This window comes from Nothoprocta perdicaria, unplaced genomic scaffold (genome assembly GCF_003342845.1).
Source record: "Nothoprocta perdicaria isolate Ctin4 unplaced genomic scaffold, notPer1 scaffold_84, whole genome shotgun sequence".
Lineage (NCBI taxonomy): Eukaryota > Metazoa > Chordata > Aves > Tinamiformes > Tinamidae > Nothoprocta > Nothoprocta perdicaria.
Genome location: NW_020456132.1, coordinates 2,311,554 through 2,339,381, shown reverse-complemented (window position 1 = coordinate 2,339,381; position 27,828 = coordinate 2,311,554). Strand labels below are relative to the sequence as shown.

General features: G+C 39.1%; 1 protein-coding gene across 1 annotated transcript in view; it reads left to right on the top strand.

The window, feature by feature from the left end:
• Positions 1-27,828, top strand: part of ERC1 (ELKS/RAB6-interacting/CAST family member 1) — a 267,410-nt gene that overhangs the window by 185,213 nt on the left and 54,369 nt on the right. The window lies entirely within an intron of this gene.

Genomic DNA, 27,828 nt, shown 5'->3' with positions numbered 1-27,828 from the left:
TCTGCATTAAATCAATCTCTTCAGCACAAAAAAGGGAGTATATTTTTTACCTCTTTAACAGTCTGATTAAGTAGGTGATCAAATTACAAACCTGTTCTTCGATTCCAGCTCACTGATACTAGTCCTGCTAGCAAAAATAATAATGGATTTATTATATAGTTATGTTCTTCTTGTTTGCAATCAGCACATTTAACCTCACCACTGGAGATGTTGGCATCTGTCAACAAATGCTGGCATCTTTCAAGTGGTGTCAACAATAAATGGAATCTAGTTCAGATCTGCCCTACTTTTCTGTGATTGTTTCAATTCCAGACATGTTAGAGCTTTAAAAAATATTAACTGAAGGAACAGCAACAAAAAAATCGTGTTCGCTTTGCAATTCATGAGCTGCAATTGCACATTTTTCTAGTTTGTTGTCTGTGTTTCGCTTTGAAGTAAGAATTAGGAGAGTCTAATGGAACTATTTCATTACCRGTGCCTCAGCATTTCCAGCTGAACTCAAGGGCAGTTTACTGAGACACAGAAGTACATGCCAACACCTCTAATGAGCAAAATGAATTTGCCAATTCAAATGCAATAAAGTAGTTTCTCTCCCCATGRCCATAAAATACATTGAGGAATAGAGAAGTGTTTTTTCCTTAATTATGTGTCCTTTTATAATTTTAAATAATGCCACTCAATTCTGATTATACTTCATTTTGTATAACACTTTACATCTGAGAATCTTAAAGACTTTACAAACACCATATTAATTCTCAAAATACCTCTCTCAAAAAATTGATGTTATTATTTATAGATAAAGAAAACTCAGCACAGAAAAATTAGATGGCTTGCGGAGTAGAGTGGCTTCCAGGCCACGCTCAAGAGTAAATTATTGAAATGCAGTTTGCATTCCAATATTTGACTTCATTTACAAGGAAGTAAGACTTTTTTTTTTTGCCACAAATCCAGTTTATATTCAATTGCAAATGAATAAAGGCAACATGGAAGTATTTTTAAAGGGCAGTGTTAAAATTAGTGTTCTTATTCATGATTTAAAAAAAAACATGAGAGAGACCAAGAGGTACACACCTAGGTTGTTTCCCATCTTTTCTGTTTCCCAAGTCTTCACTTTCTCTTCTTTGATTGATTGACCTTCAAAGCCTAGGGATTCACTTGTCTGGGCACAGGAGTCTATTGCCATTTCAGAAGCACTGGGATACCTCACTAGATTTCCAAATGCCACTTCAGAAAGACATAGGTCTTCCATTTATTTGGAAGGAGAAGGCGGTCACGTGGGTGGCCTCCTGCATGTCTCTGTCTTGCTAGGATAGCTCATATGGCATTTGATACCTTGGTTTAGGCAAGTGAATCTCAAAACGTGTATCAGGAAGAACTGAATCATCCCTATCAGCAACAGTTAAAGAGACTGGCCTGCACTCTCATCAGCACTGACAGAGGTTATCTCGAAGTGAGGGCAGATGTATGGACTTCCCCAAATTTGCTATTATAATCGTATTTAGTGCTGCAGGAACTTAGAGTTTCAGTTGAACCATCCTCATTTCTTTTGGCACCTCTTTAGAGGTGGGCTCTCTCTCTCTCCATTTGTTATTCAGAAACGCAGTGCCCTGGATTATGGAATGCGGAGTGGTTGTTCTCGTGACATTTCAGGTCACATACTTTCCTAAAAGGTTTGGAGTGATTCTTCCCAAGATGTTTGTAGTCAAACCACTTCCACACCATAGGTTAGTCATAATCACTGAGGTTGAATGAGTCTTTTAGGGCATATTTTTTCCAGGGCAGTTGTGGAAGAGTATTTTGTTCCTAAAACACTGCTAGTAGCTGACTAACTTTCACCACCCACTTTGGGGATGATTTGACAGTGTGTTTAATAGCTCTTTCAGTGATTTAACCACATGTTACCTTTTAAAAATTTATTTTATGTAATTAAAGTCTGTGATTTTGGACGAAGAACATTAGATCCCTGGTTTCATCATAATACCTTTGTGTACTTGCTACATCTGTCATCTTTTCAGAGTTAAAATTCAACCTTATCAAGATAGTCATTGTGTGTGGTAGGGTATCTGTGTACTTCACAGAATTATAATGTTTAAAAACAAAAAAAAAAATCCCTTACTCTTTTTCAGTTAAAAGAAACACATCTTTWCTTGAGCAGTTGGTCAGTGAGCCCAGAGCTCACTCCCAGACTCAATCAAAACTATTGTTTCTTAAATATGACTACAGAAGCAATCAGAAAGAGAGAAAACAAAGACGAGCCTTTCACCTCCTTGCACAAGAGGAGGAGAATATTGTAATTTTGGACATCTTTGTTAGTGGTATGGAAGACATTAAAAGGAACAAATTTTGGAATTTTATCAAATGGTATGCAGAAGGCCAATTTTAGGGATAAAAATATGTGCTAAGCACATTGCATTAGTGAATACAGAGACCTCATCTTCTAACCGCTATTGAAGTTTTTGCTTCTACTAGCTTATGCGTGGTCAGCTATATCAAATGCTGCCTACCTGTCAGTAAATGTATGGCAGGGTGCATGGCCAGACTTACCTGTGCTGTTTTCCTGGGTTTAAATTTGGTTTTACAAATACATTATCATTTTGTTACTCCTCTTTGCCCTTTATTGCCATTTCTTATTTTTTAGAAAGAAAATGCTCCATAAYGCCGTGATGGACATAGAATTTGACCCTAGCCAAATCACTTCACAGTCTCTGAGCTCTGAGTTGCAGATAACACTACCTTATCTCACAAGAATTCTGTGAAAGTTTTCTTTAAGAATGCTTTGCAGTGCCCTAATATAATCATACTATTTCTTTTGTATTATCATACTGTTTCTTTATTAATATCTTTTGCATTGCGTCAAGAAACATGAAATCATACAGAGAATCTTAAAAAGAAAAGAAAAAACTCCCTTTCTCTCTAAAAACACTTTGTAGGACAGATTAGAAACTGTGTTTAGGACTGTGTTTAGCAGTCTAAGTTGGTCCCACTGCTGACCCCTTATGGTTCTTCCCCACGATCCTCATTCTTCCCTTAAGGGAACTAATTCAGACTACTAACCTAGCAAAAAAGTCTCCACGTTTTGGTGAAGTTAGTTTTCTGCCGGCGTAGTGCACTGAAATCTGAAATGGCCATCCATGGTCAGGTAAGCCCCAGACCACACAAGGCAAGTTTGGAAACTTACATCCTGTGGAAGGAAAAGATTGCGAGTGTAAGACATGGGACTGTCTTGAGCAGCAGCTTCACTTACAAAACAAAAAGCCCTTGCTTTGAGTAAATGCCTTGGCGTCCTCATTCATAGCTCATATCATGATCTTGCGTGATGAGACCTTAATGTTTAATAATCTTCTTATAGTCCCTTCCTCTACTGCTTTCTCGTCTTCACTAGGTCTGTCCTTGCACTTTGCCTACTAGGGCAGCTGCCTCCTCTGATAGCACTAGTACAGTGGAGATAAAACACTATTTTTTCTTCTGGATCTGAGTTGCAACAATTCAATCCCTCTGTCATCCCGCATCTGTCAGTCATCCTTTGGTCTGAGTTGAGTGGCTTGATTAGACTGATTAAACTAGGTGATTGGCTTGAGAGGGTTAAAGAGGGTCCATCTGTTCTGGATTTACTGCTGTGTCAGTGCAGGCAGAAAGGCCAGGAATTAGTGAGTGGCTTAGTCTTTTCTCACTGCTGGCAGCTGACAGCAAGGCTGATGAGGTGATAATGAACTCAAAAGTCTGCCCTGTTGGCTAGGTGGGAAAGGGACCCAGACAGTGGGCAAGTCTCACTCCAGTTCCTGCCAAGATTTGCACTTTTTAATGGAATTCATCTAAAGCAAAATTAACAGGTATACTTTCCTGGATGCTTTTCAGTACTGTAACTTATCACCAGTGGATACTGGAGAACTATATATCGTGTTACTTGCAGCATGGCAGCTTTGAAGGGTTCAGGCACCAGACAGCCCAGTCAAATAGCAATGGTGGAAAYGGAGCTGGAGTATTTCATCAAACGAAAAATAAGACGTAAGTTCTTTTGAAATACCACATGAAGTCGTGCTGAAGAGAGCTCTTCCATTCTAGTTTTGACCAAATTGCATTTGCTAGTATTTCTTAACATCTTGATCCCCGAAGTATTCAAATTGGGATTTGCAAATACATCTTAAAAGTATTATTTTGTGTTTTCCCTCATTGCTTTAGGTGCTACCAAGGGTTATCTTTTCAGCTTCCTCTTTAAAATTTCTGTCACCCACCAGAACATATTTCGTCAGTGTCACCGTGTTTCAGTTTTGATGCAGGTCTGGCTGGTGCCAAGCACRAAGCATTCTTAGTATGCATTCACTAGCATGGTATGAATAAGCTAGCATATCAACATGTAACAACTCTAAGCCAGTGGGATAGCACCGGGTAAGCACCCAGTGCACTTCTAACATTAATATATGGGGTTCTTCTCAACTTACTTGTTGCTGGCAGATTAATAAAGACTCATGGTTTTACAGGCCCTTAATTTGTAAAGAGTCCACAGAGACCATGAATATGAAACCTCTTAGTATGCTGCACCAGGATTTGTGTGTTTCTAGGAGTTTTGCAAGCAGACTTGGAAACTGTTTATTCCATAGTCCAAGTGTTTGGAAGGCAAATTCACGCTTCGAGGGTAAACCTCTCTGAGCTTCACACAGAAGATTGAGGGGGTTGAGCACAGGGAAGGTCGTGACCCTGCAGTCTCCAGGGGCTGTTGATTGAAACCTTGTGTTTCGTGAAATAAAGMGCATTTCCTTGTAAGAACCTGGGCTACACGCACAGACTCTTTTTTAAAGCACGTTAACTATTATAGTTAAAGGTGTTTCTTCCCCTGCCCCCCTCTTCTGCCCTCRTCACAAAGGACCAACTCGGCACAATCATCAGTACAACCCTTAGACTGAATGCAGTTTTGTCATTATAGGCAGGACTATGATGTAGCTCCTTTTATAAGTCCCTAGGCTTGAGCTATCTGTGTGGGAGCATGTCTATATGACTGTAGCAATTTCTGCATGCATGTGATTGCATGTGTAAATTACACTAACACATAATGCTTTATAGGTGCAAATCAGTCATAAAAAAGCAAAAATAAGGAAGTCCAATGTTTAAAATAGACATAACTTTAATGGATGTATTTGTGGTGTGAGAGAGTACTGACACCAATGAGAAGTATTTAAAGACCTTATGAACACCTTATTTGATATCTTTTTGGTAGCAGACAGATTAAAACAAATATTTTAATACAATTCATCTGTTTTCTCTATGTGCCACTCCAGTCACAGGAGGAAATTCAGAAATACTTATTTGATCAGCCTTGTTCATAGTGAACTTTTCCAAAGTTAGCAAAAATATGAATGAAAATCTTCTTGATTATATATTGAAGAAATTAATTACTTTTAGATTAATTACTTTGAGAGCTGACCTTTCTTAGCCGGTGAGCTATTTGTTGCATTAGCTCTGTCAACATTCTTGTGTGAATTACAGTCAGTGCTCTAACAGTGCTCACCACTACCAAAGAAACCTGTTTTTCATGATGCCTCATTTGTAACCTGAATGTTGTGATTCAGAAGAGGAAGAAATTATCTTTAAACTGGACAAAGGTAGAGAACTGAGATTTATGGCTAGATAAAACAATCTGTTTTATGGAAATGATAACCATATTTTATAACTTTCAAACAAATTTAAATAGTAATGAATGTATCTGTTATATCATTGTGTTGATTTTGGATTTTTTTTCTTGTTCAGAAGCTCCCCCATGTAGGAGAGAATGAGATGTTGTTGACATTTGCCCACTAATGAATCCCCAGAAATGATCTGTCCACTTGCAGCTATTTCTCCTTACTTAGATAATACCAGAAATGCTATTGAGTAGTTGTTAGTTTTCAGCCACTATTTCTTTAATGCTCTTTTTCTTCTATAAGAACAAATGAAACGTTATCAGTGATACTCATAAGTTTGCCACAGAAAAGGATTTTTTAAAAACAGTATTGTCAGAATTTTTCTCAAAATGATGTAGGGCACCATGATCAAGCATTCTTATGTGAACAGAATTACAATTTTCTCACCTGTTCCATAATTAAGTAGTTAAGCCATATTTTGAAATAAAACTACACTAATGAGTCTTCACTCCTCGATCATTTATACCTAATATTTATACCTAAACATAAACCATTTTGATGTATAAAACAAGTAGAAAAGTTTGCCCCAGGAAAATGGCTCCTTGTGTGGACCTGAGAGTGACACTGACCTCCTCTTGGTCACATCATCTCTGAGCTTTATCTTCTCCTTCCTCTCTCCTTAACAAAGGTCTGTGGGGAAGCAAACTCAGGAAGCTGGAGCCACTGCATAAAACCATCAAAATTCATCTCCAGATTCCCTGTTTGCAGGGCTTGGACACAAAGACAATCAACTTTGTCTCCTGTCTAATCTCTTGTTATTATATCTCTTCAATATCTTGGCATTTATAGCACACAGGTAAGGCTTTCTGCCTCTTGGGAGAGCTAGGAGAACTACATTTAATAATTTAAAAAATAAGGCAAAGAAATGATTAAAAGTGTTTCTTAGTGTTCTGGGTAGAAGTTTATATTGATGAATATTGCCAGATTTCCACAGCCCCTTCGTATTAAGCTTCCCATGACATCTCTCCAGGAAACCAGAGCGCACTGTTTTTAATCTTGATTATGGGCTAGAAAATGCCAAGTAATTATCTGCCCAGAAATCATTTTTCACTCACCCTTTTTATTTTCCTTTTTCCTTTTTTTTGTTAATGATACTCATAAGTTGGTCAGAGTTGCTGATCCTGCCCAGTAACTATTCCAATCTGCTGTAGCTTTTTGCCATTACTTGATGAATGTTTCTTTCTCTCTGGAAGATCATCCTCGGAAGCCGTGAAGGCTGCTTATCCATGGACAGTGTGTGAGTGGTGTGAGATTGTGTTTCGTGGAATTATGTGCGGCCATCACAGTAGAGCTAAAAGGAAGCACTTTAGTATAGGGAACATTTCCTTTTGAGTAAGCCTTGTACCTAAACTTTGTTGACTTCTTCAAGGACTTTACTGACATTGCTGCCATCGGGATTAAATTTCTTGATATCACTGGTTACAGTAATGGTGTAGAACCAAAATCACTCTTGCTTTTGGCTGAGTGCCAAGCAGAAAAACAAAACAAAACAAAAAAATAAGAAAAGAGTTTTGGCAAAAAGTCTGTTGAGACTTAGAAGTTGATTGTTCTACCTTTTGTATCATATTAGAACTGAAGCTAATTCTTTACAGAGCTATTTTAGGTATATTTTGTGTCAGAGGGGCTGGGTGAAAGAGCTTTTAAAGAAAGACTAATGTTTCCTTGCTGAATACTTGCAGTGCATAGAAAGTAAACTTAGTGAGAGTGCTTCCCTACTGTGGCTCGTGGCTGCAAGGGATTTTCATTTTGGAGAGCAAGTGCCCCTGTTCGTTCCTGTTGGCTCCACTAAATCTTGCTTGATCCACTGTAGTTTTCTTTCTGTAGCCAAGTGCATGGTGAGAGTTGCTTTATTTGTTCATATTCCATGATACCCATGAATGCAATCAAAGCCTTCTCATAAAACTATTCCTTTTCTCCTCCAGCCTGAAATATTAAGCAAGTCCACTTATAAGCCAAATAAAAAGTAAGGTGATTGTATGGATAAAGGAGAAGTTATTAAATTATAGGATAGATGTGTGTCTCGTTTCAAAGGCTTCATAGATTTTTTACCTCTGCCAAGTTGAGTTCAAAGTTCTTAAAGTTGTTTTACTCTTTTTGACTATCTTATTTGTGCCTTATCTTTCTGAATGAGTGAAATCTATAGTACTTTTACACTCTATTTTACTAGTCATCCTATTTTGCATAGGTATGTAGCCAAGGTTTAATAGATCTCATTGATATTAGGGAATAAATGAAGATGTTTTCACTTTTCATTCAGGGACCTAGAAGTTAGAAGAAAGAGATGTTTTCCACTTATTTTTCTTTGCAGAAGCCACAGAAATATATTCTATTAGTGGGAATTTAGGTATGGAATTCTCCCTTTTTTCAGTAAAGCAATTAAAACTACTTAAAAGTATTTTTCAACTATTAATTAAGTTACTGAGATGGAGGAGGTTTACATTATCCCTGTGTAGTTTGTGGATAAATCAAGGATAAAGTTAGTGGGACTCATGACATTCCTGGGATATCTCGAGTCTGCACTTTATGGTGTGGCAGGTCATGGGCTTTTGGAACTAGTGTCCATGGTAGAGATGGTCAGCACATTCAGGAAAGTTTAGACAGGTTCATGGACAGTCAATCCATAAGTGTGTCCTAGAGAAAATAGAGAGGGTTGTACCCGTATGGTAATATTATAATAACCTTTGGAGTACTGACAGATTATGAATGAAGTAAACCACAGTGTGCTCTGTAAACAGTGCATCTCATTGCTGCTTTCAGAGTAAGAATAATTCATTGAAGGAACCAGTGGTCTCGCCCAGCATGGACTTTCTCATGTTCAGATGTTGTCCTATCTGGCTTGCATTAATATTTTGTATATTAGGAGCAATAGGATCTGGACTAAAACACAGAATGTACTAAGAAAAACAAGTTAGAAATACCAAATCAGATTTTTGGATTCTGATAGTAGTAATAATAGTGACAGCAAATAGCTGTTAATGAAAGCCAACATTAAAGCTTTAACCCAAAGCTACATAGTCACACAATCAGATGTATTTATACACCTTGTGCTGCAGTGGGGGGGTCACTTCAGAACAGGAAAAGCACAGCTAAAAAACAAGTCTAGCAATGAAATCTGAAATATTAGTTACAAATAAATAAATAAGAGTACTCTGAGGGATTTTAAGAGTATGTTAAAAAAAAAGCATAAACCATTACATTATTTCAGTTTTTGATACCAGTTTAGTGTCAATGCACAGAAAGCCAAAAAGATTAAAAGAGACGTATAACAAATGAGAATAATATCCTGAGATTTGGGGACGAGAGAATATTTACTGAAACAGGCAAAGATAAGTGAAGCAGAATAAGATAAAGGAGCAGGAGCTAAATAGTAGTCACAGGAACAGACAGAAAGAAAACTTCATGCTAAGTAATATGAAGTTAAGACATAGAAATAGGCCAAGTTCCTGGGAAAGATGGAGTAAACCCATGAAAGTATTGAAGTTACAAAGACAATTTTGAACCAAGATGATTTTGGAATGAGTGGCATAGTTCAAAAGAGAAAGTTTGAGGCACTCAGGTTTTTCTAACAACAAGTAGAATTGTTTCTCCTGCAGGTAGGTAGGCAGTATCATCACAGATTGACAGATTGTTGTTGCATTGCTTTAATGCTGTCTTTCTTAAGAATGTGTCTTTATACAATGCTTCTGTATATCACCAAGTGTCTAAGGGGATCARATTAAGGGGTTGGTTGGAGTGGAGATAGCTTCAGTTATACTGTCAATAAAAACTTAGCAAGAATTGATTGGAGGAAGTAAATTTGGACCTTCTGCAGAAGAGGCTAAAGATCATTTTTAAGCAGTTTGATCACACGGTGATTCTTTSCAATCTGAAAGTAGAGTTTGCTTTAGGTTTCCTGACAGTGGAAATATCCATCTGATTCCTGTTTGCTGCAACTGTAGTCATTGATTGCATTCCTCATTATTGTAACTTTATCTTACTTTACTTCAGATTTTCCCATTAATTTCAGGAAATAAGAGTCTGACATAGTTAATGCTTGTAAGTAAAGTCTGGTCCTTGGCATCYTGATGTTTGAACTTTATGGATTAGGATTGTTGACTCAAAGCAATCAAGTTCACTCTTGTTGTGTCTGATAGGGAATAGGGGAGGCCAAGCCAAAACCAGAGTCCCCAGAGTAAGTGTATTAGCCCTGTATTTTCCAAAGTGAATGGTTTCCCTTCTAAACAGACTCTGGAAAAAAGCTTAATCATTCCCTAGAGAGGCAAGTTATAAAACTTGAGATGGAGATATTTAAATCCTATGAGCCAGCCAGCAGCAGTGGAATTGGCCGTCAGATCTTATAAAAGTCGCAACCAATCTCTTTTATTGTCTTGTGGCTACAGCAAGGAGACATCTCAACCTTTTCTTTGTAGGATGACCTTTCCCCATCCTATCCTGTTTGCTACTGTTTATTTGTATGCTAATAATAATAATAATAATAATAATAATAATAATAATAGTGAGATGTGTTTCAAATAAGCCTATCTAGCATGACAAGGATGGACAGATGTCCTTTTGTCTGCTGAGTTTAAGAACATGAGAATAATTTACTTACGTGTTACTAGAAGGGCTTCCAAACTGACTGGAGCCTAATCCAGGATCTGTTCAGTTTTAGTGTTTAAAATTATCAGTGCTACAAGTGATATTTAAGATTCTTATATACATCGTTTTGAGCTACATATTTTTCAGTGGAACTTGTCAAGCATGCATAGGAATTGTTATTTGCAGGCCTTGTAATGTTTCTGGACTGCATGGGAAATTTTATCTCTCTATTGTTGTGTGAATCTAGATTCGTCAAGAAAGATCGTTAGAAAATTCTCCCTCCTGCTCCTCCTCTCTTTATGTGTCATGTTACCCCAGTTAGCAGTAAAATGTGACTTTGAGTAGAATCAACTTTCCTAATTGTAAACTGAAACTCAGGGAGAGTATTTCAGAATTGTAAACCTCTCCATCTTGTGCATCGAGCTACGTGGTTGTTGTTTCTAATGAAACTATGGGTCACACGTTGGTTCTAGGTATAGTTCTGATATCTGAGCCATCAGACCAGTGACATTTCTGGAACCAGTGAATTGAATAGCCTTTAAAAGTGCCTATATTGTATAGCTGTCTGCGATGACAAGGGATTGAACTTCATGACCTTACTAAATTAGGAATAGACAGAAAAATCTAGGTGAGTTGCATCTGTTTAGATGATGAGACATTAATTGGATCATTCATATGTATTTTTATATGCATCTTCATGTTCTAACCTGTAATGTAGACAAAGAGTGCCTGTACAGAGCCCTGTTATGTGTCCTTTATTTCTTTTCGGAGATGTTCAGATCATGAATACTGTAGCTTTTTAGCACGTATTATGAGCTCTTGATCTGATTAACATTTCATCTGTGCTGCATTACTGTATTTCATACTGGACCATTGATATGTTAAAGTTGACTCCTCAGTTCCCATGCCAGTTCAGTCATCGTAAATTGTAGACACATTAGTTTTACCGCCAATTATGCAACTGCAAATAATGACACCCTGGTATTTTGATTGATTATGGAACTTCATATAAAAGATGCCAGCAATTATACAATTTCATGGTGTAACTGGGCCTTGAAGCAAAGGACAGAGTATTGTTATTCTGGAGAGCTGAAAGGAAAACAAATTCTAAAATGGGAATAAGCCTATTTGTCAGTTAGGCTGGCTGGTAACTTGGTTTCTATTCAGTCTTCCATACTTCTAGTGGTATTGGCTCCCATATTTATCAGAACTTGGTTTGCTAGATCATAGCATTCCAGATCTGTGTATGGGCTACTTCAGAGGCTGTTTGTGAGTCTTTTGGAGAAAGGTGGAATGGTTCTTGATAGGCAATTGAAGCAGTGTGAAGAAGTTGAAGACTTAATCCTTAAGAAATAGTCAATAAAGCAAAGTTAATCTAGAAAATTACCCAGAGAAACAGATGATTTCAGTGCCACTTCCTTAGTTCTGATGCTTTTCTTTCCAGAGTGCTGAGGACTAGCTTTCAAACTACACCTTTGCCTGAATGTGCCACAAGACTTTGTACATTTTGTGCAGAATCCATCTGTTCTTTCCCCATTCTTAAATACAAAACGCTCTCCTACTCTTTATGAAGAGAACATTCTGCTTACCTGGTGCAGCAAGAACATAAAGATCATATGTATACCATCAAATTATTAAAAAAAGAAAAAAAAAACTTTTGTAGTATCTTAATATGAAATGAGAATCTGATTGATTATTGCCAGTAAAAATCTCATTCTGAACAGGAAATGCAAAAAAGATCCTATTGAAGAGTACATTTWAGTCTAGTTACTTGTGCAAATGTGTGGATTCTAGTTGTCTCAGACAAAAGAAGGATTCAACTAAATTTCACAGTTCTTAGTTTATTTAAAAAAAAAAAAAGCTATAGATATAGTCATCACTTCTGTGTACTCCCACCTTCTTTATTCTGTTCTCCYGTGCATGCTGTAAAAGAAGAGGACCCAGTCAGTTGTACAGAAATGTGTATTTTGGATGCATATTTGCATATTTGGATGCATACTTTGGTAGCAGTTATGGGCTGTGAATCATGCTTTTACAGATAGATCCTCCCATGGCAATAGTTCTAATTCCTAAAGCCAGGAATGAAACAAGTCCTACATGTCTCTCCTGTTGATTAGTTAAAGCATTCCTCCGTTTTGCCACCTATCATTAATTCCACCCTGAGCAGCCTGACCCTTTCCCATTCACTGCATAGGGAACCTGGTGGGGGATTCACTTTGTGGAGCTAGTGCCTAGTTTGAGGCATTGCAGAGCTGAGAGTGATAACAGGAGTAAATGCATTTCTAAATGGCCCAGGGAGCTTTCTGAGAGCCTTTGGCATGGTGTCTGCTGCACAGGTGCATTCCCAGACGGCTGTATACTGACCATTAGCTTGAAAAAGTCCCGTGATAATATTAGCCTAGTATTTCTCAAGGTAGGTGATAGAGGAGGTAACCCCTTTCTCCACAGTAGTCTGTGGTAGTCCACAAGAGCACTGGGATGGGATTTGGCATGTCGAGGTTGCCTTCCCTCATCARCCTGAGAAACATTAGGCTGCTGGGTGAATTTTTATTTGCTGGCTTAGGGATGTGATTTAGACATTAACTGTGATGGGAAACCTAAAAGAGATCAGTGAGAGAGTGGTATTAGAATCTGAAATTTTCTCTGAAGGTATGTTTGACCAAACTATTTATAGTTTCTTAACAGAAAGGGAAATTTCCCATTCTTACAGCCTGAAATAATATACATTTGTTTTGTGCATTGATCTCCGAACCATTTAATACAATTCCTTAAATTTTTAAGAATTGATAACAAAATAACCACTACAATGGAGRAAAGAAAACAAAAGAAAGAGCTGGGATTTTTGTTTGTTTATTTAACAAATCAGGGCTGAGAGATGAATTAAAATAATAAAAGCTATTCATCAATCCATTGCATAGTTTGAATTTTATTAAAATGCCTGCAATAGTTAGCAGTTAATGTTTTCATTATCTCTTCATTGTTTTTTCTAATTAGTTGTAAAATGTTATCATTTATTCTCCATACTATTTGGTCTACACTTGGAAATACTATTGTTGTGCCCTCTGTAGTCATTACATGTATCAATTAAATGCAAATTGTTAATATAAGGAGATGCAGTCTAGTAGGGACCTGTGCTGCACTGAATTTATCAAAAAGTTTGTTTTTAATTTAAAAAAAAAAAGTGTCCTTTGAGACTCCACAATTAACCTTTGTCAAACACAATAAGAATTGAAGACATTTCAATATTTGCAGGTTATTTATAAAATTTCTTACATGAAGCTGCCAGGGAAATGGGGCAGGGTTGAGTCTTCATTGGCTGTGTTTCAGCTCGGAGTGAATTTTTCTGGCAGTGTCTCAAACCCCTAAAACCACGGGGCATCGTGTGAGCATTGATGTACCCTGAGCAGTAGGAATGCAGTGGCTCTAACACGGGGCACGTTCAGGAGTGAGGGTTTCTGAGGGGAAGCATGGCAGTGAAGATGATGTACAGAAAGARCCGCTCTACGCTTGCTTGCCTGCGTGCTTCCTACAGAGGACTGTAAGAAGCTCCTGTGGTTGCGGGTGGATTCTGTCTGCTCACCTTGCAGGTAGGAAGCTGTAAGTCAGGGCCCAAACACGCAGCTAATGCCTTCTGCCCCCTCAAGGGTCTGCAAAGGGTGTCTCTATGAACAGTAGACAACCGAAGTCTTGCTTGGTTAAGTGCTCCTAATTTCCTTATTTCCTTCCTTTCTCCCCTCGTGCCAACTCCGTCCGCAACCCGAGGCTTCACGGTCTGCCCCGAGGCTGCCGTGTCTGCACGAGGCTTCACGCGAGAGGTGGTTTTGGTGGAGATCCCATGCGCAGGTGTCTGGAACCCACATGGTCTTGGCTTGTTTAACACCCTGCACGTGGCCTCAWTAGGTGGTTGGGATAGACTCCACGTGAGCTCTGTTCAAGGAGCAGCCAAGGCCTTTTCTTTGCCTTTCAGCCCATTTGGGCCTTGGGCTGATTTGTGCTTCTTACGCTGGGGCCTTGGATGTTATGGGTAACAATTCTTTCCCGTCACTTGCTTCACTTCCCTGCAAAGGCCAGGAATTCATCCCTCAAGTGAGGAATTAGTCGCTCCCTGGAGCGTTTCAGTGAAACCAGCGTTGTGCCTCCAAGCCATCAGTTTGACTTTGTCGCTCCATCATCCTCCTCCTGCTCCTCCCCGGCAACCCCCCAAGCTAATCAAGGGAGCGTTGGGCCTTCTGCARTGTTTGCTGAGAAAACAGCTCTGTTTTGACAGACAGCAATTACAGCACCTGGGCTATAGGCAGACTTTACAGCTCTTCTGGGGATCCCTTATGAATAGTCACCGTGAGGCCAGCACAGCCCTGTGCAAACAAGCTTTGTAACCAAATTGCCCTGAAAAAGAAAAACCTTCTTCTCTACCCACACTCTCCTGTCCCCAAGTTACGGAGTAGCGTGGACATTTCTGCTTTACCTRCTCAGGTGCTGAATTCTCAGCTTTTGTAAGTAAGTGCTGTCAACTGTAGAGAGTTACTACCTTACTCAGCGCTGCTGGTTTGAAGTCCCTTGTATGCATGCGTGTGCATTATACACACATTTTGTTTGTATCAGCTCTTTTTATGTTGCTAGATTTGATGGTTTGTGAGAACTCTATAGGATAGAGTCCTAGTGATTCAGCTGCATGGAATATTCAAGAGAGGATATCAGTTAATACAAACAGCATTTTCAAACAGCAATACAAACAGCATTTCTCTGTGTCCTTCAGGACAGCAATACAAACAGCATTTCTCTGTGTCCTTCAGGGAGGCATATTGTCTAATCTTGTTTATGATGTTTGTACTGTTTGTTACTCATAAATTACTTTTTGGGGTTTCTTTTTTTGTTGTTTTAAGAAGAAATGCACTGTCCCTCAGTCGTCTGCTCCCCATCCCAGCCTTTCTTTGAGGATGCTGGCCCTCTTCTCAGCTGTCATTTTCTTTATCCACTCCTTTGGCTTGAACATATGTTTCTCACTCTAGAGAGTTTCATTAAGACTAAAGATTCACCTTTATATTCTTTCACTGTTTTTTTCAGCAATCTGTGCTGGAAGAAAAGGAAAAGAAAGTGTCTACAATAAGGTAGCTAAGTCAAGATATCAAAAAGTGGTTAAATGCTAATTTAAAGAAAMTAGTATTGACCAGCCATACTAATGAAAAGCTACCCTCAGCCTTAATCTTGTATTGTTGGTCTAGTATGATAGCCTTTTTGGTGTAAAACATACTTTCTCCCAGAGTTTTGGGGACTATTAGGCTTTGCCGTATTTTCTCGTAGGCAYAGGTTATATTTAGCACGTGTATTTTATTTCTGCTCCAGGAGCAGACTCCCCGCTCTATTTTTAAATGAGCGACTACAGAATCCTTTGCAGCGAGGCGCGCGCGGCGGTGAACGTGGGCGCCGACGGCTCTGTGAAGGAGGTGTCTGTTCCAGGCAGGTTGTTATTGCTTTTCTCCCCTCCGCGTGACCTCCGCTGCGAGCGTGCCCAGGCCCCTGCCGGCGGCCCGGTGGGGAAGAGGGGCTTTCACAGCTCTCCGAACACACAGTTCTCTCTGCAGCGAGACGCAACGGCGCTGAGCTCGCTCGCCGAGGAGCGCAGCAACGGCCCTGGAACCACATGAAAGCTCTCAGCGTTAATCCCCGTGGTATGGTCTGTGGTAAAGTGCAGTTCCCATGTACACCTACGGGAAGGCTTTCATAGGACACGCTCGCCTGGAGGAGGAAAGAAAAATGTGGTTGGTATTTGCTGTAACTTAAAAAATATCACCTGGGAAAAGCTGGTGAAGCGGGAGAGTTGCTGCGATTTCCCTGGCGCCTCGGGTGCCCTGGCTATTGCCACGTAGCTGAGCGCTCAGATCCAAGCACGGAGAGTGAACAACTTGAATGAAACAGATCCAATACTCTTAATTTGGAATAAAAAATTACTACGTAGAGCTATTACATGCAGAGCACAGGGGAGGTATTTCTCACATCTCCAAACAATTCTACTCAGTTGCCCTTATCTTCCTTTTGCCTCTCTGAGACCAAAAAGCAAAAAACCAAGCCACTTGAGCAAGAAAAAAATGGGGGGGGAATACATGTTATATTTTCTTTATGCATTGAAATCTTGTTACTCTCAAAACATTACCCATAGGAGTGTTTGGAAGCAAAATCGGGCTTTTATACATTCTAAATAAAACATGAAAACTCCAACTCATGTTTTCACTTTACCCTTGAAGCCATTCTGTGTTTCACAGTTTAAAACTTCACTGCAGATAACGAGCTAGAAAATTAGGAATCTACCAATGCTAATTTTTTGCGTCATCTGATAAAGTTTTAACAACTTAAGGTGCTCTTTGACCATAATTATTGAATATATTACTCTTATGGGAAAATAAGGTTTTCAAGATGAAATGACATATAGGTTCTTTGTCAAACCTATATATTTTCACCTAATAAAAAAGTACTATAAAGCATGCCCACAAGTAGACAATGTCAGAATTACATTTCTTAACCCTTACAAATTTCGTTTTGAAAACTTACAGTGTTTTTTTAAAGTATGAATTATGCGTRTTTTTTAAATAAATGGAATGCTGATCTATTTTTCAGTAATACCTAAAGAAAATTTAAAGCCATTTGGAAGGCAGAGGGAATTCTTTCCCTTAATACAGCTGTTGCTACATGAAGTCAATAGGAATTTTGTCTTTGGTTTTGGTGAAAACACCATTCATATTTGCTGTGGTGACAGTATGACTGTCATTTTTCTAATTCCAGCATCCTGATCATTGCAAACTTGCTTAAATGTAAGGCTTTGCTGTTTTCTGACAGAGTTAAAACAACCAGTAAAATAAAAATTATTGGAAGAATGAAGTGTAGCAAGATCACTTCCTCCTCCTTTTCTTTCTGTTCACTTAGCCTTTTGAGGTATTTGAAATATGCATAAATTAATATTTTAGTATTTTACAACATCCTTTATTATTAGTGTGAATCATACATGAGTTTAACAGAAATATTCTTGTTTCTTTTCTTAGAAAGGCACTACAGTATTCCACTGCTCTTTATTTACCACATGAGAAACTGCTGAAGATGTTACACATATGTTAGGGATGCCAGACCAAGATTTCTTGTATCTAAGATCCCTAAAGGAATTGGCTGAAGAGAATTCTGGCTTCTTGGAAGTTTAATAAAATTGGAATTCCGGCAAAATTCTAGAAGTTTCGGAAATGCCAAGGTTGTAGAAGTATTGCAGAAGAGCAAGGCAGATGACTTAAGTAGCTAATGGTTGATTAACTGTTGCAATCTGAGTAAAATGGATAAACTGATGAAGGATTTTAATTATGAAAAGGATGGAGGTTGAATTAATGACAGTCAACTTGGCTTGTGTAAGTTATGGATTGTCAAACAAAAGCAATAACATTCCTTGATTATCTCACAAGTTTGGTAAAAATAACTTTGAATGATAAAAATAACTTATTGGCTGAAATATAATTAGACTTCTGTAAAGAAGCAATTGACAGCATTATTATGCTAATATTGTATAGACAATATGCTTTAAGTGAGCATTAGTTGTTAGCATTTACAAGTTATAGTTAAAATTGAACATATATATTTGCTGAAATTTCATGAATTTTGGTACTAGAGTTCCTGCTAATAATAATAATAATAAACTTGTCAGTGATCTGTAACTGAGTATAGAATGACCATCAACCAGGAGATGATAAAGAAAATAGCATAGTTTTGCCTAATTGTGAGGACAGTCATGCACAGCAATTTGAACTTCCTCTTAATGTGAACTCATCAAAAAGTGCATCTGAATGCTAGAAATATAAATTACAGGGATACAGAATTGTAGACTGCTTTGAAAGGAGTGACTTTGAAAAGCTGTAGGGARCAAAGTGATGTGTGTTGTTGGCAGCAGAAGTACCCTAAGTAAAAAGAGCATTAATGACTCTGAATGAGTATTTTACTTCTATTTTACAGTGTAGCTGATACTGTTATTACAGTGTCTTACGTAGTTCTAATATCTAGAAAAGGAAATAGTAGTGATATTAAAACACTTTACTCCAGCAGAGAAAATCAAAACAAAGATCATTATCAGGAAACCGAGGCCAGAAAATGTAGGACTCAAAGTAGACATGATTTTTTGACAGTGAATATTCCTAACCACTGGAATTTCTAACTTAATCGGGATAGCAGCAATTCATGCCTTTCAGTAGTAAATGGATGCCTTTTGAGATCTTTTTGTGCTCTGTGACAAGTTACTCAATTCATTGAGAGCAGCTGTACGCAACATAGGTATTTGTGTTGTACAGGAAATCAGGCAGGATAAAATCTAGGAATAAGCTTTAATTCTGCTTACTGTGAGCTCTAGGAAGAAAAAAAAAAAGAAATAAAAGTGAAAGAAACATTTTTAGTAGAGTGAAACGAAATAGAACAAGTAGGCAGTGAAATTAGTTTTCCGTATTTCTTTTTGCTTGTAGCAAAAAGCTAATTACCRAAAAAATAGCTTCGAGAGAGTTCCAGCTCAGGCATATCTGGTGGACTCAGCAGTACTTGTATTTGCTTTATCCATCTGTCTATCTCTTCTCCTCTTTCCTTATCTAGATTTGTTTTATTTTTATTTTATTCTTTAGTTACAGTGTTCGATGAATTCTTCCCTACGTTCTCCCCAAATTTCCTCTCTCCCTCTTTCTCCTGGGTTCTTCTCGGAAAGTCTTCAACTCTGCCAGATATTTCTTGATATGTGCACATTTTTTATTCCTACTATATATTTGTGAAGCAGCTCCTCAGGGGCATGTGACCTTGTTGTATCTGTATTTTTAAGATTTTAAAGAACTTTGTAGAGGGGAGATAATCAGGATCTCTTCCACCGTTCACAGAGAGATTGTACAAAAAGATTTAGTATTTGCACAGCCATGGGAAGCTCATGCCTTTTGCCATGAGATGTTCAAAGGGAAGCTTCTTACCTTTTGCTTACCTATCCTGCCCATTATTAAATGATACATACTTTTACTATGTACCTGAGTGAAATTCTCAGTGATATTTTGTGAACTGTTACAGTTTTGAAGGAAACAAGTCTTTCTTCTGTCCAGCTTTATAACTTTATGTGAGTAGAGGAAGCCTCCATTGGGAATGTTTCCTATTGTTTCTGCAGAGAATGGCAAAACAAATCACTGCTCATGCCTAACCTTTATGTGAGAGACTGCTAAACGACAAGACAGGGCATGATCAGTTGCTCTACTACAGCCTAGGTCTATGCTTAAAGACTAGGCTCCCTCACAACATTTACTACAGAAAATACTTCTTGCTTTGTGTCTTGACTATCTTGGGTTTCTTGCTATTCTTTTTTGCTGAAAACTTAATGAGTGGGTTAAGAGCAATACTACTCTTAGCTTAAAAGAATTTTCAGGAGTCTTGCAATGCTCTAATCTTTGTCACAGCTTGTATTTCTTTCAAGGTGCTAAAACCAAAAGTCAGACCACTTGATCACACTGAGAACATCCACATTACAACCCCGGTTACACAGGCAGTTCTTCATCTTGCAGAATACTTGAAGTGAAGGCTCTGTTCACTCATAGAGAAGCCAATGAGTTGTCTTGTGAGTCCTTCGATGTCCTAAGATCAAATTCTCCTCATGCAGAAGAGAACTAAAAACCAAAAAGGAAAGAAAAGTAACATGTGGAGAATATTTATTTCTTGGGTGGGGAGCTATGGCTGGAGAATAGGATTATCTCAGTAAACTTATTCCCCAGCCTTGTCACCACAGTCATCTGTTGCAGGGGGAGGTCATTTCTGAAGGTGGTATTTACGGCTAAACACAACGAGCCTCTGGCAAGTGCAGGCCAGCAAGAGGCAGTGATGGGGCTGAGACCTATTGTTGCTTTAAGTGGTTCCAGGGCTGTCCAGGTGTCCTGATTTAAAGGCTGCTCCTCGAGACAGGAAATTGTATCTTGTTCTGAGGTTTACTGTAATAAAGTACATAGTCCTGAGGGAATGTGCTGCTGGGTCCATGAATCACTTTATGGGCTGGCTGTTCTGACCTCAGCCCTGTGATTTATTCACGCCATACCGCAGCAGGAATGGTAAAAATGTAGCCAGCACATGGTCTTCCCAGCCCCCTCCGTCCAAYGCAGATGGACCTTTAGCTAAGAGTCGGCCATAAATCCGTAAAGCAAGTTTGTTCAGAGCTGGCAGCTTCCCTGGTCTCTCCCAAGAGGTCTCTGCCGTGTATCTGGTAGGGATTTAGTGATAGAGGGATCCTCGTGCTTCTCAGGTGTCTCCTTATTTCTTGGTAGCTTTGTGGCCTTGGGTGGCTCTTCGAATTGCGTGTGTGAAAACAGGAGTCTCCCTGTGCAATCAGACCGCTCTAAGCAAAGATCAGGGAGCTGGAAAGTGGGCAAGATTTTGGTATTCCAGTCTGTCTTGCAGGTTAACAAGGAAATCTGAGTCCTGGCCGTTTTCAACTCAGGACATCAGGGGTTTTTTTTGTACTGTTGCAATTCTAAAGTAAATTAGATAGCAATAGTTGCATTTGCAGGGGTAGTTGAATGATGTGCTCCTGGTCAAGTCAGAAGTAGGAGGCGTGAAGAATCCATCTTGACTCTCTGCTCTGTTTTAAATACTAAGCCATGTCTCCATTTCCATCTTATTATGGTTGTTTATGTATTTTGGAGTTTGTGGTTCTTAGTTTTAAAAGTTAGCATATTTATGTGCTGGTGGTCTTTTCTTCTTTTTTTTTTTTTTTTTTTTTTTTTTTTTTTTTTTTTTTTTTTTTTTTTTTTTTTTTTTTTTTTTTTTTTTTTTAAGATTTCTTCAGCCTGAAGCATATTTATTCTTCAGGTAATTTCAGTGGTTGCTAGCAGAAAAAAATGGCTCCATTTTTTTTTCAATGTTTTGCAAGGTACTCATTTCCTTAAAGTAATTTTAGAATTAAAAATTACTGTCTGATTCACTCATGCTCTTCCTGCCTTTCAGTTATTTTCTGTCCTTGTCACCTGTGAACAACTAGGTGTAAATCTGTGTGCTTTGTTTGTTCTAATTTAATTGTTTTTAATTCTTTAGACATTATAGGGAACTGACAGCAGAGCCACTTCCCTCATTTGGTAGTTTAGTGGTAGTTTATAAATAACACTGTTAGAATGAAGACAGTCACCTATAAAGCAGTCCTCGTCCTTGCAACAATCAAGGTTCTGCATTCACCTCCTCATCCAGATCAACCTGAGAAGACAGAGGCCACATGCCACATTCTCCCTCTTAGCAATGGTACAACTGACTAAAGGGCAACTATATCAGAATAGGCAAGAACTTCAGTGGAAGTTCTCATCCCTTCTGTACCTGTAGTGTAGACAAGATTTCCTGAGAACCAAACTGTCGGTGTGATAGCAAGCTGGGTTAGGTTTATTTCAAGGTAATAACACTCCTTTCTATTTCACGGGCTTGGAATTCGATGTTTTTACTTTTTATAACATACTAGATTTTTATCTGTAAATTTATATGTGATGTTTCCTCAATTAAGCATTTTTATGGAAGTTGCATGTAACTTTAAACTAGAGGATAAACACCGTTTCAAATTTGTCTAATAGAAATGTTTTTAGTAGCTGGAGAACGTGCTAAAAATGTGGGGAGGTTTTTTGAGACTCCCTTGCACACAAATGAGCTGTTCTCCTGCTTTCCACACATTGCTTGAGTTTCATATCCTTGTTTCTCTTCGTAAAACAAGGACAATAACTGCAACTTTGCAAGATTGTTGAGCTTCCTTGGTTTATTTACAAAACACTTTGAGACTTGTATGTGAACAAAAGCTTTGTGGAACAGAATGTGTCACTGTGATTAGCAGGGATTTGGTTAAAAAAGGCTTGTGAGGAGTCTGTCTGCTGGATCTTCAGGACCTGCACCCTACAGCTTCTGGAGCAGTGCGCTGCCTCCAGAGCTGACTTTCCAGCACGCAGCTCAGGTTCTTCTAGCCCTTCCTGTGAAGAACAGGTAGTTGGTAGATACTGAATGAGAAGACAGTAGGATTCCTCCTTTTCAGTAGAGAAAGCAAATGACTTAATACGTGGGCATTCAGAGCCCATCAGAACATACTGTAGTGCCAATTCAAACAAATCTCCTGCACTGGCAAAGGCAAGTAACTACCCCTGGGTCTGAAAACGGAAAAGAAATTAGACTTCTTGGGCCTCTTCCACTGCAATTATAGAAATAAATTTACCCACATTTTATCCATAGCCACTGACACCTGCTCCATTCCTGTTCTCACCCCTGGTGACCTCTTCTGCCTGCTTTCAGGCACTGCTGAAGCAGCTACCAGGAGAAGAGGCAAACTGATGCCTAAGGGCTGCTCACATCATATTTTCTGCTGCTGCTGTTTCTAGCAATGGCACTTCCAGGCACTTGGCATTTCTAGTGCTCCTTCAGCAATCCAGCTCCTGGGAAGGAGCAACCACCAGGAAACACTGAAAAACAAGGCTGAGGACTGGGATGGAATGGATGTCCGCACTAGGGGTCCTGTTGTTTGTGCTAACACAGGTTAGACATCTTTTGGAGAGTTAATATAACCAGTCCCATACGCTGTGCTATATGCCTTATAGCAATAGACTTTTTCAGAAATCAGACAAAGTGGTGCTGGAAGAATAGTGTACACAATCTTCACAAACGGACTTTCGGAAAATGGGGGACAAAATTAGGAGAAAGACCTGAGAGAGGTCTTAGTCTCTGGAAATCGATCTCATCAGGCTGTGGAGGAATAAAGAAATACAGAAGAATAAAGGAGCAGGCAGTAGAGTGGGCAACCAAGAGAGAGATGGCAACAACACTGGTAAGAAGCAGTCAAATAGACAATAGGTAATGAAAAGAAAAGGTAATTCCAGCGAGGAAACAAAACAAAGTAGCTTTACCCTGCCAATATATAACATGAAACCAGATCTTATAGAGATAATGACAAATAATGGCTCATAGAATAACATTTGCACGTACATGTCAGAAAAGTTACAAATGAAAGTGCAGACGATGTGCGTTAATGAAACAAGAGATTTTGTGGAAATAACCTTAAGTTATTTAGACCCAAACTAATGCTATTTCATTAACACTTTTTTTTTTTTTTTTTTTTAATTCTTAAGAACTATAAAGGAGTTTTACAAACTCAGTGCTTCGTGGCCAGCTGTGGCCTTTGGGGTTCAAGCTGTGGTAGAAGTAAATAAGAGTTGGCAAAGTTTCTTTTATGGGAGACATTAATTTATTAAATTTAAATCACAGAAACTCTCAGGCTTCTTAATTTTTACTGAATCACCAAGAGGTCATACTTCAGGAATCAAATAAATTTGATTTATAAAGTTTTTAAATTCAGAAAGATAAACTGTGAAAAAGTAAGGATATTAATTAACAGATAAATTAAGCAGAAGTTCTTAGGGAATTTATTGAAATAGCAAGTGCAAAACAATGGGGTATTTGCATCCAGACAAAGGGGGAGAAGTGGAGGAAAGGCATAAAAAGTCTGACTTTAAAAGACTGTAGTCTGCATACAAAAGGAAATTATGAGAAAGTAGCAGCTTGTATGTCATCTTAAAAAACAGTCAGGAAAGAGAGCTGTTTCTGGGAGGCTAAAAATTACAGGAATAAAGTGAGATTTATCAAAAGTCAGGCTGAATTAGACCTTCCAAAGGAAATTGGAGCAAATAATAAAACATGCTGTAGCCACAAAAATAAAAAGATCAGGAAAAGAAGTGGAACCACAATGCACTGAGGAGAGCCTAGGATTAGTGACAGTATACATATGGGCCCAAAATTGAGTGAGTCGTTTTGCTTTAGTTTCAATAATGAGAACGATAAAATATAATGGGAGGAAGGTATGATGACCTACCAGAGTGAGGATATTGTTACGGAAACAAGATACGGGCAGAAAGAAGAGCGGCAGGTTATACTAACTAGGAATAACAGTCATGATAGATATTTGTCAAAGAGGTGGATTCTCCGTCGTTTTACATCTTCCATTGGAGTCTAAAGTAGTTTTCTAAAAGCAACTGCGTTATGAGCAGCCATGTAGGCTCTTTACGTGATCAGGAGCCACCCCAAGGTTGGTTATTGAGATCAGCATTTGCTGGATACAGCAGGAAGGTCTTTCTACCTTCCTGRTTCACCTGGGGCTGGACTCGCAGTGGCCTGATTAAAAAACCCTTGCTTTCACTCTAGTTATCTGTGGTTCTTTGGCATGGTATAATCTATGTGAATTCCTTGATTCATTTTCTCTTCTATGTTTTAGCAGCGCTGGCTTTGGCAACCAAAGGTTTTATGCCGTAGCAACGTCCAGAAGAACCACAGTTATTCTAGGGATAAGGAACTTCGGGAGAGATTTGTGTTTCTCCTGTTTTCTCYAGGCTAGGTTTCAGCTGGATCAAGGAGCTGCAGGGCTGTGCAGTCACTAGTGCTAACACCAGGGACGGGGCAGGAACCTGCACAGGGGAGAGCAGAGCCATCTTGTTCAGCAAGAGCTCTGTCTTGTGTCTKCTTGGGCTGATTGTGAAACCACATGCTAAGCTAAAGCTCAACCTGTCCTTGACAGTGTCGCAGGAAAAGAAACAAGAGCTGCTTTTCTTGTAAGGTCATATTTTTTCCCCCCCCACCACAAATCTGGTGGGCATGTTCTGGTGGCCTGGATGAAAATTAAGCCTTAAGTTTGTGCTCTGTTTGAACTGCTGTTAGGCTGCACGTGAAGAAAGACAGCGAAAGTTTCAGGAATTCCTTCTCAGAAAAGCCAGCTCTGGGAAATGCAGGAATCATGTGAGTACTTCTCTCTCTCATCCATCTTCTACACTGAAGGCTGGTAAAACCAGGAAAGCTTTCCTGAAAAGCTTACTGCCGTTTCTAGGGACAAATTGCCAAGAGCATCAGGCTCCAGGATTGTAGCTTCCTTGCAAAATGGGCCCTCTTTGAGAACTCCCACTCCTCAGGGGCAATGAGGTAAGGCTCATAAAGTGCCAGTTTACCAGCTGTGATATGCAGCTCTATCTTTTCATAGGACGAGTACCATCAATAAAAAAAATGCTTTGGAAAATTAGTAGCGGATTGGAAAGTCCTTCTGTGAAAGCTTTTGATTATCTTCTGGATCTGTTGACAGCTATATTGGAATTTTGAGTACTTCAAACTGAGACATGAACAGAACTAGGGATCATAAATCTGGGCTTCAGCTACCAAAGCGGTGAGATTAAGGTTTATAAAAAACTTCTAAACTTTTTTTTTTTTTCCTTAAAAGCTTTAAGGAAAAGGAAGCCTGAAAAGTTGGTGGAAAAGGTAGTATAAAATGCTTATGGGATTACCTATGAGCATATTGAACATGTTGAAAGAAAGGACTTTGAAAAGCATCTGCTGTAAGAGATGGTGCTTCTGTGATTGTAGTCATTCAGAATGATCAGGTATGAAGGAAAGTCCGGATATGTTACTAGTAATTTTTTTTAAGCAAGGACAGCACAAGCGGTTAGGTTTCATCTGTCTAAATTAACATTCAGCATTATCATGCCATTCCTGCTTCATGTGCATGATTCAAAGGGCTCTTTTTTTCAGGACCTGTGCTGCTTTTTTCCCCAAGAATTTCTGGTTTTATCTATTGGTTTTAAGTGGTGCTCACATAATGTATGTGAGGCCATTGAAAATCACAGTGCAAAGTTGTAAATTAATGAGGCTTCAGTTTTCTCAGGTCAAACCCAAGAAATATGAGTTTATATTTGTATTTTATATTTGTCTCAATTTGCTTGAATATGCAATTCCCTTTATGGCAGCTGTGAGAGTTTAGATCATAGGTGAGAAAGACTGGTGAAATTCCATGCAGACAAGACAAAAGGATCTTACTGATTCGGGAAGCAAGTAAAGGAATGGGAGGAGCAGTGTTATCCCATTTGATTGAGGCTGTAGGTTTGCCTTGGGAAATTAATTTGCCRTCTGAGGTTTGATTATTCCCATCTGTAATTAAAAGAGCAGGTTGTACCTATTGCCAAATAATGTCTTTTTCCCGCCCAGCGCCTTGCAGCAAGAGGTTGCTACTGTTTCTTTTGGATAACCCTCCTACTCCTTTTGGGATTACGGTGATACTTCGTGCTTTTCTTACCGCCACATCTCGAGCACTGCAGAAATTGTAGCTGGTGCAGGATTTGGCAACTCGTGTATCAAGCAAGGTCCTGATTTAATAGGACGTTAAACCTGTGTTCCGTGGCCTGTCAACCTGGGCGTTTCAGTGCAACACGAAGACGCAGCCCCGATGGCGGGAGCCGTGCGCGGCCGCTCGCTCTGCTCGTGAGGGGCTGCGGTTTCAGCAAGCAGAGGCAGCGCCTGGCTGCCCTGCGCGGCTGCGGCTGCAGGGAGCTGCAATCGGAGATTTACTCCCTGCGTGATCCAGAGCAGTCGGCATCGCGTGAACTTCCTGAAAATGCTACCTAGCCAACAAAAAAAATAATTAAAAAAAAATGAAAAATGAAAAAAAAAAAAATGTGCTTGGAACTCCTGTTGTAAATGTGCTAGCACAGTTTGTTATTAAAAGGATGATGTTAGTGCAGGATAACCCTCCTGTTGGATCGACTGCTTGGTGTGTTATATTGCTAATTGCTTAAAGAGTTGAACAAGTGCGACTCGAGAGAGTTATGTCGTGGCACTAAACATGTGAAATTAATGACTGCTGTGTCCTGGCGTGCTTGCTTGCTGCACTGTCACACAAGTTCTGTTAGAATCCCCATGTCCAATTCTTCTGTGTATTGTTGTTGCCTTAGTGGAGCATTTTTAATTTATATGCAAATATTATTTTTGATCCAGGTAATTTTCATGGTCAGTTCGAGGAACGGCTAAGAAATAAAATGTGTTAGATACTGTTGGATTCAAGAACTGAATTCCCTCACACATGAATTAATGTCCTTTATCAGATTTTCCCTTAGCAATAATAAATAACACATGTCTTATTGTAGCAACGATTTGCCATTGTAAGTCTTACAAATGTCTTTGATAGAAAAGAACCACAAACCTGTTGAGCATTTTCTGCAGGCTTTGGGTGAACTGCAGTGGGCTAAAATGAGTCAGGGGAAGCAAGTCCTGCCCTGCTGTCAGCACTGCCCTTCCCTGGAGACTGATGCCCTTAGCTGGAGCAACGAACCAGCTCGTGGAGCAGCAGAACCTTTCTGGTTTTAAGCCTTGTGTTTGAGRTGCATCAACAGAAATTCGAGCTTAGCTTAATGTGCTGTGTTGGAAACTCTTCACAGGTCAGTCATCCCTCACATAAGAGCAAGTCTCTGCAGAAGGCACTGACTGGGTTGCCAGGAGCAGTGTCTAGGGCAGCTCTCCACATGTGGGTTACGCTGCTAAATGTTGTACTTTGGGTCTCACCACCTATCAAGAAAATGGATTTCATCTCAATAATAAAACTAGATCTCCTGGAACTATCCCAGTTCTTTGGTGACATTGAAATCAAAGTTGCTACTGATCCTGATAYTGCTTTTATATTATCTCATGCAAATTTTAGAGGTATTCCACTTCAGAAGAAATTTAAAATAAAATAATCTAGGACAATGTGTATATATAACCTTTCTGTGTGGAATTTGTG